The sequence below is a fragment of the Emydura macquarii genome, unplaced genomic scaffold, assembly GCF_026122565.2.
Source record: "Emydura macquarii macquarii isolate MOO-44397 ecotype Brisbane River unplaced genomic scaffold, CSIRO-AGI_Emac_v2 contig_2369, whole genome shotgun sequence".
Classification (NCBI taxonomy): Eukaryota; Metazoa; Chordata; order Testudines; family Chelidae; genus Emydura; species Emydura macquarii.
Genome location: NW_027132506.1, coordinates 928,930 through 945,127, shown reverse-complemented (window position 1 = coordinate 945,127; position 16,198 = coordinate 928,930).

The window sequence follows — 16,198 nt, the reverse complement described above, 5'->3', positions numbered from 1 at the left end:
CATCGAAACCTGTTAAACGCATGAATCTTGTGCACACAAATATCTATCAACATAGAGAAGTTCCACTTCAGCAAATACTCAACAAAGCTGTCAGCTCTAGCCTGCTGCAATAAATGGGACAGTCCAACAGTTGGGTTCTCTAGCCAATATCTTTCATTCTCAACTAAGCGTCCCAAGTTCCCTGTTCCAACTTGCTCAGTAGAGTTGGTTGAATGATTTGTTAGGGATAAATTATCCAATGAATGGTACTTTTTTTCTTCTGTTTGTGCATTTTTCATGGGCCAATCCCAATTTCTGTAAATGTGCTTTTTATCTGCGAGCAAACAGCTTGCACGAAAAAACTTAAGCCAACAGATTGTTTCATTCAATGTCTGTTTGATATTCATGGCATGTGATTGGTTACCGTAGACCCATAGCATTGTTTCTGCTCTCTGACTGGCTAACTGGAACTTTTTAATGCTATGGAATAACGCATGGGAAATACTCTGAGTCATGTACTTGTTCATACCCTTATTTGCCTGCAAATAGGGACATTCAAGAGAACAACTTCACTAGATCTTGAGCAGCAGGGCTAAGTGATAGAGATTTGAAGTTAGGCATTTGAGTAGTCCATCAGCCTCAGCTGTGCCTTTAGGTGTTCTCATGAAAATTGCTGGTAACTTGTCAATTCCAGCATCAGGGATTAAAACCTGTACGGTGCACAGGAACACTGGATTTTGCACCAGGATCTCTTAATATTGCCATTGTGCTACTGGTTCTGCACATGTTTGTTCATCGTAGGGCTCTGCTTCCTTCTGTTATAAAGAGTGCACGAAGTGAGGACGGGGCTTCTGTCTTAAGGATGGCACGGATGTGCTGTGCCATGCTTTCTCCTGCTCCCCTGGAAAATATGGAAGTTCTTTGTTTCTTTCTTTTTCTTTCAAAAATAAGTAGGAAATTGCACCACGATCCGCTACTTCCCAGAGTGTGGCAGAAAGCCCGGTAGTGTGTGCAGTGAGTGAGTGAAGCAACTGCCTGTTCCCCATTCCATGCGCTCTTTTTAATATGGCATATGGATCTTTTTCGATCCCTGCTTTCTTCCATGCACCCTCCCCCCCTTAAGACATTGACTGCCATGGATTGTGTGATAGACACCCGGGAGACTGAAAGCCTCCGTCTATCCTCAGGCATGGGCAGTAACGCAGCAAGCGTGCGCCAAGCCCTGATCCGAGAGAGCCCCCTCTGTTGGGGAAGCCCTGGTTTCAGTGGTGCCAACTGCAATGTTGTTTTCTGTGACATCAGCTCCCCCCGGTTAGGAAATGGTCTGAACCCCACCAAGTTTTCACGTAGGGACCCCGGAACAGACATGGGGCAGCAATGGTAACAAAGGCCTATGCTGATCACAGGTGGAGTTGCAATTTCCCACCCTCTCCCAGCAGAGCCGTTTTTCTATATAAACACCTGTAGAGAGTCTGTATGAGTTAATCTAAGGCCTACGCCTCGTGTCGCCGTTCTCTGCCCTGTTCCCGAGCCTATCTCCTCTACATGTGCATGCACCTGCAATGCTCACTGGGAAGCCAAAGTTACTGAGTTAGTCCCATGCACTCTGTGAAACTGGCATGACACTGACTAGAGAGTAGCGTCTCTAGACTTCCGGGAGGATATCTCTGTATTGCTAATGAGTAGCTGGACACTTTCAGTCCTGGGCCAGGGCGGGGGCGTCCCTTCACGGTTCCTCTTGTCTTCCCTGTCAGGAACTGATCTTTGCCGGGGAGCAGAACTGCCAGAGTAGCGGAGATAGAAACTCAGTGGGAGACAAGCACTAATTGAAGTTGGAGATGCTAATGGCTTTTGCTAGTACTATGAGGGGGTGCAGGGTGGAGGTGGTGGAGGTGTGGGGGACTCTAACCTTTAAATTAATTGAACGGCTTGGAGGGGTAAGAGTGAAGAGGGGGTAATAGATGACCCCTTGGAGGAGCTGCTCAGCCATGCAGGGAGCTTTTCTATTAGTGAAACTGCAGGCAGACTAGACTTTGCCATAGTTTTCAATCAACAAACCCCATTTCAACAGTCGATACCAGCAATTAGGAAACTGAGATAAAGCCATGGGGCTGTAAGATTGAATCCAAGCAGTTCATTGCTGTAGCACCACCTGGGATGGGATAGAGACAGCCTCAGCCAGGGGGAGCAAAGACAGATTTAGTCTTCTCCCGGCTAGGGGAAGGAGTGCAGCTGAAAGGCTGAGCCAGCTGGGGAAGATTACATCTTTTCTTCTCACCCCCCCCCCCCAGCCTCATGCTGCGGAGAAACAAATCAGGGAGTGGGATTCTAGGCGGAGGGCTGGAGTAGAGAGGAGAAGCAGGGGTGTTTTCCTCTCTCCTGGCCTGAAGCGAGCCACGATATAGTCCTTGGCTTTGTAACTGGATAAGGACGGGCCGGCTGCAACCCATGCAACAGGACTTCCTTCTGCCCAAGCCTTTGTCTGGCTCCTCAAGGGGCAGGATGTCTTATACGTTCCTTCTCCTGTTTTACAAGCACAGATGCCAGAAAAGTGTCTACACCCCACCCTGGTGTGCAGGAGCCAGCCAGTGCACTACCGGTCACGGGGATGCCCTGGGCAAGATTCTCCAAAGTGAGGAGTGTGACTTTGAGGGCTTCTGCTACTCCCTTAAAACCAGGGCTAGAATATGCAGAGCACTCGCCCAGTGACAACTGCCAGGTCTCTTAAGATGGGCACTGTAATGTATAGGAATAGGATTGTACCCCTTGGTATAGGGCGTGAACCCTCTTGCTGCTTTAGCAGCTTCCAGAAACTAGCCAAAGCAGCAGGATGTAGCTATCCCTAGCATCTTCGGGTATAGCGAGTAAATATGGTTATTTGGGACCCAGCTGTGTCTGGCTGGTTTCAGCACATTTTTTTTTTTTTTGGTAGGATAAAGAGCAAAAGATATACCAGGTCCCCAGACTCCCTGTTCCCTGCTGAGAATCCTGGCCTGTGTATATCCTGGACCACCCCTCCCTGTGCCGCGGGCACTGGGAATTCAGAACGTCCTAGCACTATTAGCACAATTGATGGGTTTGTGCCACAAGCTCGCTGCTAGCCATTCGCTGTTCTCTGGCTTAACATCTTGCAGACACCCAGTCAAGAAGCAGAGACAATACTATGTGATCAAAGCAATCAACCGCGTAGCATGAGTAGCAAAGCAGTTGAAGCCAATGGTACCTAACCAACTCGTTGTCTGGAAATCATTCAGTCATGGAATGGAAATCATCATTCCAGGTGTATGCCCGGGAGGTGCTGTGTCCCAGAGCCACCCTACCACCCAAGTCCCAATTCCTCCAGGGTCAGGCTGAGTTGGGGGGAATAATTTTCTGTATTCTGTGCACTAACTCAGATGCACTGGCCTGCAAGTAGGACGCTGCCCATTTCCCATGCCTCCCTGCCCACTCCGCACTCACCTGCTCCGGGGAGGGAGTACACGAGAGTGCTGCATCCACATACAAAGATGTGCCCAGATGTAAGGTCTGAGTCTCCTGTATAGGGGTGGGTGGGTTTAGGGCATGTCTGCCCTTCAAACTGGGGGTGTCATTCCCAGATCAAGGAGACACACTTGCACTAAGCTCTCCTCGAGCAAGCGCCCTAAAAAGAGAGGGTGGCCATGGTGGCCTCAGCCATGAGAGGGGCTAGTTGCCCTGAGTATGTGCCTTGTGTCCGTGAGGTTGCTAGCCCTTCCGGTCACTCACACTCTCATGGCGACACTTTAATTTTAGCCTGCTGGCATCCTTACCTCCCGTCCACCTGGGAATGACACGTGCTAGCTCAAAGTCTTGACACACCCTCAGACACAGCTCCCCTGTGTGGATGTGTCGTCAGTCGTACTCTAGTCCAAACTGCTTAGGAGAAACTCATTCCATAGAAGACCATCTGGCAGGGAGAGTGACTGGTTAGAAGACAATGAAGGGCCTTGATATTTATACCAGCCGTCTTGACCAGCTTACAGTAATGGGCATTCCTGCTGTTCGCCCTGCATGAAACCCAAGAAGGTACGGTGGCCAAGAGACTCAAGCCTGAGTCACTGTCTGTGTCTGACATAATGATGCTCATGGATTGAGCTACCACTTAGACATTTTTTCCTCTCTTCTTCTAGAATAATTTCAAAGGGAGTTTTATGACCGAGTGGGAAATGACACTGTTTTGATGATCTGTAGACAGCAATAACTTAATGACAAGGAAATTAGAGGCAAAAACTCTATTAAAATAGCATTAAGACCAGGACGTAATCCTACCAAAGCAATGAAATGAGAAGCAATTGAAGGTAATAAGGCTAGGGACAAAACGCAGGAAAAGGTAATATACTGCACTGTACCATTTAATAAATCTGCTCTGGGAAATAATGAACAGGAAATAGACCCGGGGGAGGCAGTGGAAAACAAACTCTGAAACTGTCAGCGTGATGCTGGCAGGCAGGAGAGACACAAGGAATATGCAGGTGCAGGGCTACAAGATGCTGAGAATCACAGAGTCGGACCGTAGCTCCGAGTGAACCAGAGCTCTGTCTTGGAAACAAATCAAACAACACAGCTTTCCGGGAAATAACAGACGAACATGCAGCGGCCATGTGATGTGTCCTAGCTGCAGTGGCCTTCAGTGGACAATGTATGACTCAGTCTTGTACTTGACACCTGCAGTGATGGTGCAGTTGAAATGAGAATGTTTAGCTAGACTAGTTAAGGCAGGCAGCATGGGCTAATGCAAAGAGCACTGAAGTAAGAGACAAGTAACTTGAGTTTTACTCCTGGCTCTTCTGTGTAGCTGAGGCCAAGTCATTTCCCTTTTCTGTTTCCCCCCCATCCTTTGTCTCTTTTGTCTAATGAGATTGTCAGCTCTTTGCAAGGACTGTCTCTCACTGTGTATGCATAGCGTCTAGCACAAGGGGCTCAGGATCTTAACCGCAGCCTCGGGCGCTACTGTTACACAAATAAGAAGATACACAGAAACACAAGGCATGGGCCTGCACTTGAACCCCAGATCCAAATGCCCTGAGCAATGGGAACGTTTGGTTCTGCTACTGGATTTGAAATATACGGCTTGGTCATCTTTGCCATGGCCCAATCTAAAAAGCTGGTTTCAAAGCCAGACCCAGCTTCAGGGAAGCTTCACCCAAAACTCCAGAAAAACGTGGATAACAAAAAATCAACAAAGCTGTATTTTACATTTGTACCCTCCCCTCCCCCCCCCACCCATATGCTCGTCCTCCTTCCCACTGAGACCAGAATCAGAGAGGAAGTACAATGACCTCCCACTAAAGGGAGCCGGGGAGTTCCTCACTGCCATGTCAATTACAGTAAAGGCCATTACATTATATGCGTGTGTAAAGCAAGACCGCTTTGAGGCTATAGATCGATGACCCTACCTCCTGGGGGCAGTAGTATAGTCTCACTTCTAAAACTGATTAGGGACAGCAGGGCCAGGCCATCTCTAGTGTGAAGACCCCCAAACATCCAGACCTATAGCTAGAGTAAAACTTGGTGACTGGCCTCTTTTTCTATAATGAACCTCAGGTCTCGATGCCCCCAAACTTTGGGGAAATTTTGATCCGATCTGAACTTTGCAGTTCAAACCCATATCTACTTGTCTTTCAGCAACCAAAATGCTTCAGCTTGGGGGGGGGGGGGGGGGAAATTGATTTTTTTTCACACATCCACCCAAAATTTTCAACGGAACTGGACTCTTTTTTTTGGAAAAAAAGTCCATTTTGTTGAAAAGCCATATTTGGTTAATTTTCAACCAGCTCTGATTCCTTCCTTTGACTTTAGTCAATGCTTGAGAGTGATTTTATGTGGAGTTCCCTGCATTCGTTCCTCATAAAAGGATGGTTGCAGGATGCTTTTGGAAACCGCTCATCAGTGGATCCCCCTAGCACTGTCAACCAATCAGCACTGTTTGATGTTAGGCTGGCACTGCTGCCCTTAGCTTGCCATTTTTAATGGGCATTGTCCCCAGCTAGGGGCACCTCCCAGATTTCAGCACCACCCGTTGGTCGGGAAGTGCATTGGGATGGCATCCTATTTGACCAATCCTCACACGCCCATTGCTGCAGCCTAAATGAACTCTTCCATCCATCTTGGAGTTTGGAATAAAGGATTGCCTGCATTCATGCTTGTGTCTTCCTTGTTCCCTGCGTGATATAACCTTCCCTGAAGGTGCCTCTCAGTTCCTTACCAGGACTTTAGAAAAACTGGATGCTGCCCGAGAAGAATCCACCCCACTTCTTACTGGAGACCCCTGTGCATGCTGTTGTCAGGGAGCTTGGATGTGTTTAATTAGTTCTAGGGAGACCTCCAGCCAGCCAGGATGCATCGAACAACTTTGGCAGAGCTTCACCTTTAATACAGAGAGTCAGTATTAATTAAAGGCACCTGGTGACCCCCTCCTCCCCTCCCCCCCAACCCAACCCCACTGATTTCCTCCTGAGCTGTTGCTGTTTGGCTAGCGTGCCTTTAGAGAGAGGTGTTTTCACTGGGCTCAGGTTCTCGACTCTCATTCTGTCCTTCCCTCCTGAAACTCTGGGGTCACAGAAATTCCATTTGCAACCAGATCACGGTCTTCGCTGCTCCACATCTGATGGAAAGCGTGAAGAGTTTGATCTATAATTTACAGAGATGTCCATCTGGGGAGTGGTTTGATGTGCTGGGAAATATATACACAACCCGCTTGCCTCTTCCTCTTCTTTTAATTTGGAAAATCTTTACATCAAGGAATGGTATCGATAATCGTATCTGACAGGCGTGATCATCACCCTCCCCACCCCACGCACGCTCTGTCCTCACATATCTCTGCATGCCTCTTCCTCCAGGGAGACAGGCAGGCCGACCCTGCAATGCCTCCCTCCGCTCCCTGTGCTGGTGCTAAGCAATAAATGCCATGCCTGGGGGACGCATCACTGGAGCAGCTGTCCTATTCCTTGTCTTGGACCTGTTCTCCCCCATTCACAGGTAGCTGCCCCTTGGTGGTTACCATCTCAGAACGGCCTGCCAGCTGGCTCTCCTTCGGGGTCTTCTCTGGGCCAAGCCTTGGGCGGGCAGGTGCCCAACGAGCTCCCCACTTTCCTCTGTATAGAAGCTGGACAAAATCCCATGGGGCCTGAACAGGGGCAGAGAAGGCAATAGAGTGGATGAGGGGTAGGCTATGGTTCTAACCACCTGGCCAGCCGAGCTGGCAGGGCATGGAGAGAAGGCCTTTCCCTGTTCTGGAACAGCAACTTGTAACAGGCCTAACAAACTCACTACACCTCGCCCGCTGCTTTCATGGTATCAATCCATAAAGAATGTTGTGTAAGAGTTTAAATGAAAGCCAGGATCATGCTGGTCATTAAGATCATTGTGTAACGTGTGTACAGCGACGGTGCAAGGAGTTGTGTATAAGGACTGAAAAGACGTTGTAAAGTCTGTGTCCAAGGCAGAACTGGCATGCAGGCTTGGGGTTGGACAAAGTCCGTTGGTTCACCTCTCTCTCTGTCGGCTGGGTAGATTTAGCACCGTAAGCCAACACAACGGAAGCCCCGTTTGCATATTAAATCAGTTGGGGGATGGTAAATCAGCAGAAAGGCAAGACACTGAAGAGTGAACCTCAGAGGGTTGTCCTGTCTCTGGGGGCAGACAATGATTTTGGGGAATATAAGCGGGAGGCTGAAAGACACCCCTTTATTCTGCACTGGGGAAGTAAATGGACAGCACACGTACATTCGTGAAAACGGGATCTCCACCAGGGTTTGGCTGAAAGTGCTGAGAAAGGCTTTGGGATGAGCCCTGGGTAATAAGCTCAGGGTTGTGTTCACTCTAAATAGATCTCAGTGCTTGGATGTTATATTGGAGCTGAGCCCCAGCTGGCCCAAACAAGCTGGTGTGTGCGCTGCTCCGTCGGGCACAGCTTCCCTGGTCATTTCTGTGAGTGTCCAGCGGGACGCTGCAGAGGGAGCGCTCTGGGGCCTCGGACGTTGGTGTGTACTCATCACCATCCTGCGCACAGAGAATCAGGCTGCAGGGCTGTGGTTGTGTGGCCAGAGGCTGGTGGTTTCAGGGGGCTGAGCTACAGATGGCATAGACGAGGCCATTCCATGCTAAGGGCAGGGAGGGCTTCCCAACTCTGGGTGCCCCTGGGGAGCGTGCCAGAGCTTGACTCCGCTCCCTCCATAGCCCTTTACCAGCATGCAGGGATCATTTGACAAAAAAGGGAAGAGGCCCTCTCCCCATTGAGGGACCTGAGAATCTGACCGCCTAGTGGCTCCAGCTCCCACTAGCCCAAGAGAGTAAGGGATTGAGCTTGACCTGCAGCTTGGGCTGTCCCCCCCTCCATCATACTTCCAGTTCGGCTTGGAAGGAAGGAATTGCTTTTCATCCAGGTTTGTTCCTCCCAAAGTTACTTATGCAACTTTGTAAGTAGCCCCGCAGGATCCAGCACATAATCCCCAACTGGGGGACTCGTATAGGCCACCACGCTGTCAAAAGCAACATGCCCTTCTTCTTAGGAGTTGAAATATCTCCTGAAATGTCCCTGTAGTTGTGACTTGGGTACATGGTTCCCCTCTCCACCCCAGGCCAGTGGAACGCAGAGTACCAGAATCACAGAAGCTAGCGCATCTTGTCCATCCCCGCCAATGCAGACCTACTTTGTATTCTCCACTGCTTCTTCCAGTCTACCTTCAAGTGACGCAAGCAATAGGGCGTTCACCACTTCCAATCAGAAATGATTCTGCATCCTTACAGATCTCGCTGTCTGGAGCTTTCCCTCATATTCAGCTACATTTTTCTTTTGCTTGATTTCATTCCAGTTTCCCCATTTACACTTCCCTGGATCACCACAGAAATCCTCTTTCTCCTTGGTATCTACGCTGATCATATACCTGATGATATTACCATATTTCTCTTAGCCTGACAGCTGTGAACAGCTGCTCCCTCCCACCCCCCACCCCCAATTTAATCAACGCAACAAAAATGTTCTCTCCCTTGCCTCTCTGTTTCATTTACATCTCTCTGCTTGCTCTATTGCCCTTCAATAATGCCTTCCTCTCTTTATCAATTATGAAGAACCTGGCATAGATCATCCTTAGCTCTCCCATCCCTCCTATAATTGGTTCGGAAGAGAACATGCTTTTATGCTAAAAATTGGTCCAAGCTACCAAGGTGGGATTGAGATGGGTTTGGATGCAGGGTTTGTAAAGACAGCAAGAAGCAATGATATTTAGGTCCAAAATTCAGGTGGTTGAGCTCTGGGGAATTTGATTCTGGCCCATCTGTAGTTAACATAGTGGATACTAGCAGTCTGTTCTCTAATTCTTTAACATGTAAAGAGCCACTAAATAACTGATGAATTTACACCAAGCTACAAAACAAACGTATTTTGAGTGCAACCATGTGAGCAGCCTGCTGGTGTTATAAAGTAATAATTAAGCCCCTCAGCAGACCAGCTAACTCAAGGTTGTACTGCCAGGTTTGGGGCAGGTCTATCCAAAGTACTAATCTAGCTCCCATGCAATGGTATCTGAACACCTCACAGCCTTTAATGCCATTATCCTCACAACCCTCCGGTGAGCTAGGGCAGTGTTGTTACCTCACGTTGTACAGATAAGAAACTGAGTCACCAAACGGCTACGTGACTTGGCCACAGTCACGCACGTAGTCTGTAACAAAGTGTGATATTGAAGCCAGGTCATCTAGTCTAGTGTGCCGACCACCGGATCATCCTTTCTCTTCCATCTTCAGCAGATGTAAATCGGCATAGCTCTGTTGTCTTCTCAGGAACTATGCCAGTATGCACCAGTCCAGAATTTGGCCCATGTTTTATATTGCTCACCTTAATTAGATACCAGATCAAATATCGATTGACTCGTGCCTCTGTACTGTCATTTTAAATTGCTATTGTGGGCACCTGCTCTATCTCCCCTGGCATGATGCAGTGCCTCCCTGTGATCAGGATCCATGACCCAGCAGTCACAGTTCAGGGCAACTGCACCTTTATTCCCTCTCCACACTCCAGCAAGAGTACCCACCATCATAATTCCAGCACCTCAGCCATCACCTCTGTTGGTTAGAGACCCGCACCCCTCTTCCTCCTGACCAGGGTATTCCCTGGTTGTCCAGTTCCCTGCCTACACTGTGAATTCCCCAGCAAAAGACAGACTGCCTCAGCAGGCCTGCTTTGCCTTCATTCCTCCAGAGGCTATAAACAGCATAATTGCCCATAGCTGTAAGTTACCACCCAGCTCTTTCTAAGCAAGCACATTTCTTCTCAAGGTAAAAGCATTAAAGAGAAACCATTAAAAAGAATAAAGGAACCTACATACCTGTTAAATAAGCTGATCAGTGGTCATCCCAGCTCCACCAAGGGCCCTGGCAGGAACCGTCCTGCAAATACCAAGGTGCTTATCTGGCTCCACCTCTGTGGTATCTGAGCACCTCACAAGGGGTTCTTCTGTGGTCACATATTCATAACAGTTGTCAGTGCAGGACAAGCACACTCATGAAAAGGGTCGTCCCTCCTTTATCCAGCCTGGGTCTTTGATCTGGGAATAGATCATTTGGCGACAATGGCTTCAGGGTGTAGCTTAAAAAGTCTGGGTATTCGTGTAACCAGGGGAGTTACATGTGCATATACCTCCTGCTAGAGATTTTCTGGGACACCCACTCAATGTTCATATTGTTTCAAATTGTCCTTTGAAGCTCATAACACTTCCCAGAATCCACATTAGTTAGTTCTCCACCCTAGAGATGCTACATGCAATCCCACAATAGTAGATAAACATTTGTATTTTAAAACAGTCAATTCTTAAAATACTTAAACTTAATTCAGTAAGGTTTGGCCAGGAAATCGCTGTATCGGTCACACCAGTTAGCACTGGACCTAACACTGGCCTGTCTTGGATCTCCTCATGGGCAGTGTATTTTATGGGTGCTTTACCTTCTTCTCAAATGCTCGGGAATTTCTCATATGAGGGACCATTGTTCTGCTTCAGAACTGGCTCCAGGCATGCGACCTGCAGGCAATAGACGTTACTGCCATTACAAACCCAGAGCTAGATGATGGAAAGGACTGAACTTCCTGTCCCCTGCAATGGCAGATGGATATTCCTGTGGGATACCCTCACCCAGTGCTAATGACCTGTCCCCACAGAAGATCTGTGCCTCCACACGCGCACACACTCACAAGGCGTCTGCCCATTGATTTTGTGGAGTACAACTGTTTTGGGTCTCTTAAGCTGCATGTGCTCAGCCTTCACCCAGACGTCAGCTCAGCTTCTTCCATTGTGTCACACAGAGGCTATTTGGCGAATGGCACTACCTAGCATTGCTAGGGTTGCTGGGCACCCAGTGGTGTGTGACAGCGGGGGGCTCTGGGAACACTGCCACCCACAAGTGTGAGGAAGGGGTAGACTGACCCTATTGCATATCCATTGACTTAACAACTACTCCAGCATGACCCCCTGGGCTGAGGAGAACAAATAGGAGACAGCAGCAGCAGCGGCTGGCTGGCTCCTCATGTGGTTTCCCTGGAGATCATTTGTCCTCCTCTTTCAGGGAAGGGAGCAAAGACTAGCGATGCAGCTCACACATAGACTTTAAGTTCAAAGAGATGCGTGCATTAGGAGCGAGATAGTTGTTCCCTGGAGAGAAGGGGTGGAGTGATTCTCAGTAGCCCACCTGATCCAGCCGCAGTTGGCCCAGAGTTGGGGTGCATACCCACCAAACCTACTATCCCCCACCAAAATCACAGGCCTCAGACTTTGTTGTGGATTATTGTTTTGGAAAAGTGATTGTTATTGGCCTCTGGATGGTGCCCACAATGGACTAGACACCGGCCACGTACACAGGAAAATGCAACGCCTGCCCCGACGAACCTTTCCCATTTCCAACATGAGCGAGGTCGTCCCCCCATCTCTGCAAAGCTAACGCCAAGGGTTTGCTTCCGTCAGCCTCCCTGTCCCAGCCAACAGCTTCTCAACTCACGGGGAATGGAGAGGGCTCTGCTCATCCCATGGTAACAACTATGGCAGTTGCTGTGAATTCTGCGATTTCCCAGCTTGTATGGCTCAATCATTTTGCTTCATTAGGGCTCTTAATAGCAGGAACCTGCTAGCGAATGTGAAAATATTTCAGTGGAGGTGTTGAGGTTTCAACGGGATGAGTGCTTTTTTCAATGGCTAATCACAATCATCCTTCAAATCTCAGATCAAACTGAGTTTATGTCTATGCTGGCTTGGAAGAGTCTGTCCCCCAAACAGGCATGTGCCAAAAACTGCACGTGCTCTCAGACCTGTGCGCGGGCACACACGCCCCCTACTTGCTCTCAACCCACTCACAACCACAGCCTGCTCACAACCACATCCTCATAGCCCTACACGTACAACATGGATGGAGCTGCACACACAGCCACTCACAACCCAGTGTGCACAGCTCTTGCAAACATGTATAGACCTGCACACGCACACACCTCCAATCTACACATGCTTCTACTCCCTCTCAGACTTACACACACAGACCTGCCATCATGCGCACACAGTTGCATGCACACACACACATACAGACTGACACACTCACAGACACATGCACACACGCATAAAGAGGTCTAACAATGCACCTATGCATGCATATGCACGTGGACAGGCCTATGTGCACACTCATACTCATATAGACGTGTGCAATTTCCCACGCGTGCCCAGATCTGCGCACATACAGTATGTGCGCCCAGACTTGCAGAGAAACATACAGAAGCACATCTGCACCACTACACACCCAAACATTCACATCACCTGACACATCCATGCACTGCAGACCCATACATGCATACATATACCTGCAGCAGACACACAATCACACACGGACGCACACATTAACTCAAAAGATCTGGGGCCAAATTCACCCTGGCTGTGGACCACAATGAAGTTACCCCAAGGATGGATTTGGCCCTTTGTTCTTTAGAGTCTCATTCCAGGAGCCCAAAGATTTCATTGTTTCGTGTGGCGCGGGCAGCAAAGCGCTGGCAAAATGGATCCTGGATCAATGTGGATTTTACAAGGCAGCGACATAAAACCATCTCCTGCATCTTTAACGCGGGCTGTCGCTAAGCGGGGCCCAAAGTGGGAGAAATCAAATTGTTTTGACAAACACATTTTCTCGAGAAACCTCAGGAGAGTTGCTGTAGCTAAACAGAACGGGGGCTGAATTGGATTGGTTGCCATAGAAACCTCAGAGAGCCAGAACCCATGAACTAAACCATCCTAATAATACCTTCAGCTCACACACCAGCTAAGGGCGGCTGGGACGGCGGGATCAAAACCGCCGTAGCTCAGGGGCTGCAGCTCAGGAAATGTTTGTGTGTGTGCAGTAGGAGTGTATTAACTCAACAGCTCAGCTCCAGCTCCCCTTTCCCTCATCGCCAGGTGCAGGACAAAAGGGGGTTGACTTAAACATTCAATAAGGAAAGGAAACATGTTGAAGGAGCAGATCACAGCAATCGCTCTTGAACTCCTGCTCAGATATTTTTATTCTCTCTCTCATCCCCCTTTCCGTTAATGTCTTTCTTTTCTCCTCTCCAAAGTTATTGTCCCACTTTCTCCTTCCTTATGTTTCCCATCTGGCTCTCTCTTTCTTACTCTCTTTTCCCTTTCATTCTCTCCCATCTGTCCTTCCTCCTGCTTTTTCTTTCTTCTCTTCCTGGTTTGTGAGAGGGGCGTTCTGTCTCCACGGCCCATTCTGTTTTTGGTTTCCCTGTCCGGTCTGCCAGAAAGGTGCCAATTAGTGCCAATTATCAAGCTGGCACCAATCCACTGGCAGAGCAGAGCAACCAGTGGAAAAAACCTTCTGGGATTACTCGTTCAGACTGAAATGGAGATTTCAGCTCAGCCAAGGAGAGTGGGAAATTTATCATTGCTTGGAGTCTTTCACTTGAGAATTGACGCCTTTCTGAAAGACACACTTTACTTCAACCATGTTCCTAGACTCAATAACATTCACTTATGTGGCAATTCTCTCCCCTGCATGAAATTCTCTGGCCTTTGTTGTAGGAGGAGGTCAGGCTAGCTGATCACAGTGGCCCTTTCTGGCCTTAGCTGGCTTTCCACATACGTTTGAGTGCACAAAAAGGGAAAATTTGAATGTTCCCAAAGGCAAATTTCAGGTTGTAGAGTCAACTGAAATATTTGAAATTTGCAATTCATGCTCTGTTGGTTCATTACAAAAATTGTCCAGCTAGAGAACAGAAACAACAACAGATGAGCTCTGAAACCCTCCACACAGCGCAAAGATTGTACTCGGCCAATGGCTCACATGCCGTTTCCCTAGACCCCCAACTGCACAAAACATTCTCGTTCAGGAAGGCACTTAAGCATGCACTTAAGTCCCATTGCACATGCTTAAAGTTGTGCTCATACTGCACTGCTTTCCTGAGGGCATTCTGCAAAGGAATGAATGAATAACTTTGAATAAGAAGCACAATCAAGAATGTGTCACTCTGCCAGAAACAGAAATAGAGATAAATTTCAACAAATAAATGATTCACGTAGCTCAGGGCTGCTAGGGACTAGATGTTCGTTTTCCATAAACCACCTAGCAACCGGGCAATGACTCGGGGTCAGTATTGACCTCAACTGGATTGTAAAGGGCAATCTAGGAGCAAATGGCTCTGTAGTCCCTTGGACCACCTGTCGCTGCTTCTTCGTCTTCTCTCTTTCTATCTCTCCTCCTCTTTCTTTCCCATGTCCCCCCCTTTCCCATGTTCCAAGTGTTGTAACATCTCAAGCACCGGGTTGTTAAGTGAATTTGGGAGCAGAGCACGGTCGGGGAGGGGATGAGAGAGCCAGGGGCCTGGGTCTAGTCTCATTTATGGCTGTGTGAAATTGTTGTAACCCCACTGACTTCAGGGACGTTACGCTTGATTGACTGCAAGCGTTCAGTGCCTGATACAAAGCCCATTGACATCAGTGGGCCTTGGATTAGGCCAGTGGTTCCCAACCTTTTCGGCTCGAGAACCACAGATATCATTTTTACAACCCTGAAGGGCCACCTCTCTCCACCAGCAGCCCCCCTCCTCCTCCTCCCGTCACAGCCAGATGAAAGGAGTTCCTCGCTGATCTCCCATCCCCCGGCTGCAGCAGGGAAACCACGTGTGTCCTGTAGCCCCGTGAGCTCCACCTGGGTCCGTAGGCAGTGGCTCCCTTCTGCAGCCAGAGGGATGGGAGATCAGTGCTTCCCTCCCTCTGGCTGCAGCAGGGACCCCAACGCCTATGGACCCAGGCAGAGCGCTTTGCCATGCTCCCTGCTACAGCCAGGGGGAGGGGAGCACTGATCTCCTAGCCCCTTGGCTGCAGCAAGGAGCCTGCACCGGTCTTATAGCCCTGTGGCAACGTGCTCACCTGGGTCCTTAGGCAGCAGCTCCCTTCTGCAGCCAGTGGGCGGGGAGCTCCAGGCCACTTTGAAAGACCCCATGGGCCACTTTTGGCTCCTGGGCCACGGGTTGGGAACCATTGGATTAGGCCCTTCATAACAGGAGAATTAGGCACAAGGGATGACATTTTCCTGTGTAGATGCTGACAGCACATAAGTGACTTAGGAGCTTCAGTCCCATTGAAAGTCATAGAATCATAGAATATTAGAGTTGGAAGGGACCTCAGGAGGTATCTAGTCCAACCCCCTGCTCAATACTGGACACAATACTCCAAATGTGGCCTCACCAATGCTGAATAGAGGGGAATAATCACTTCCCTCAATCTGCTGGCAATGCTCCTACTAATGCAGCCCAATATGCCGTTAGCCTTCTTGGCAACAAGGGTACACTGTTGACTCATAGCCAGCTTCTTGTCCACTGTAACCCCCAGGTCCTTTTCTGCAGAACTGCTGTCTAGCCAATCAGTCCCCAGTCTGTAGCTGTGCATGGGATTCTTCCGTCCTAAGTGCAGGACTCTGCACTTGTCCTTGTTGAACCTCATCACATTTCTTTTGGCCCAGTCCTCCAATTTGTCTAGGTCACTCTGTATCCCATCCCTATCCTCCAGCACATCTACCACTCCCCCCAGCTTAGTGTCATCTGCAAACTTGATGAGGGTGCACTCTACCCCATTAATGAAGATGTTGAACAAAACTGGCCCCAGCACCAAGCCCTGGGGCACTCCGCTTTTTACCGGATGCCAACTTGACATCAAGCTGTTGATCACTACCCATTGAGCCA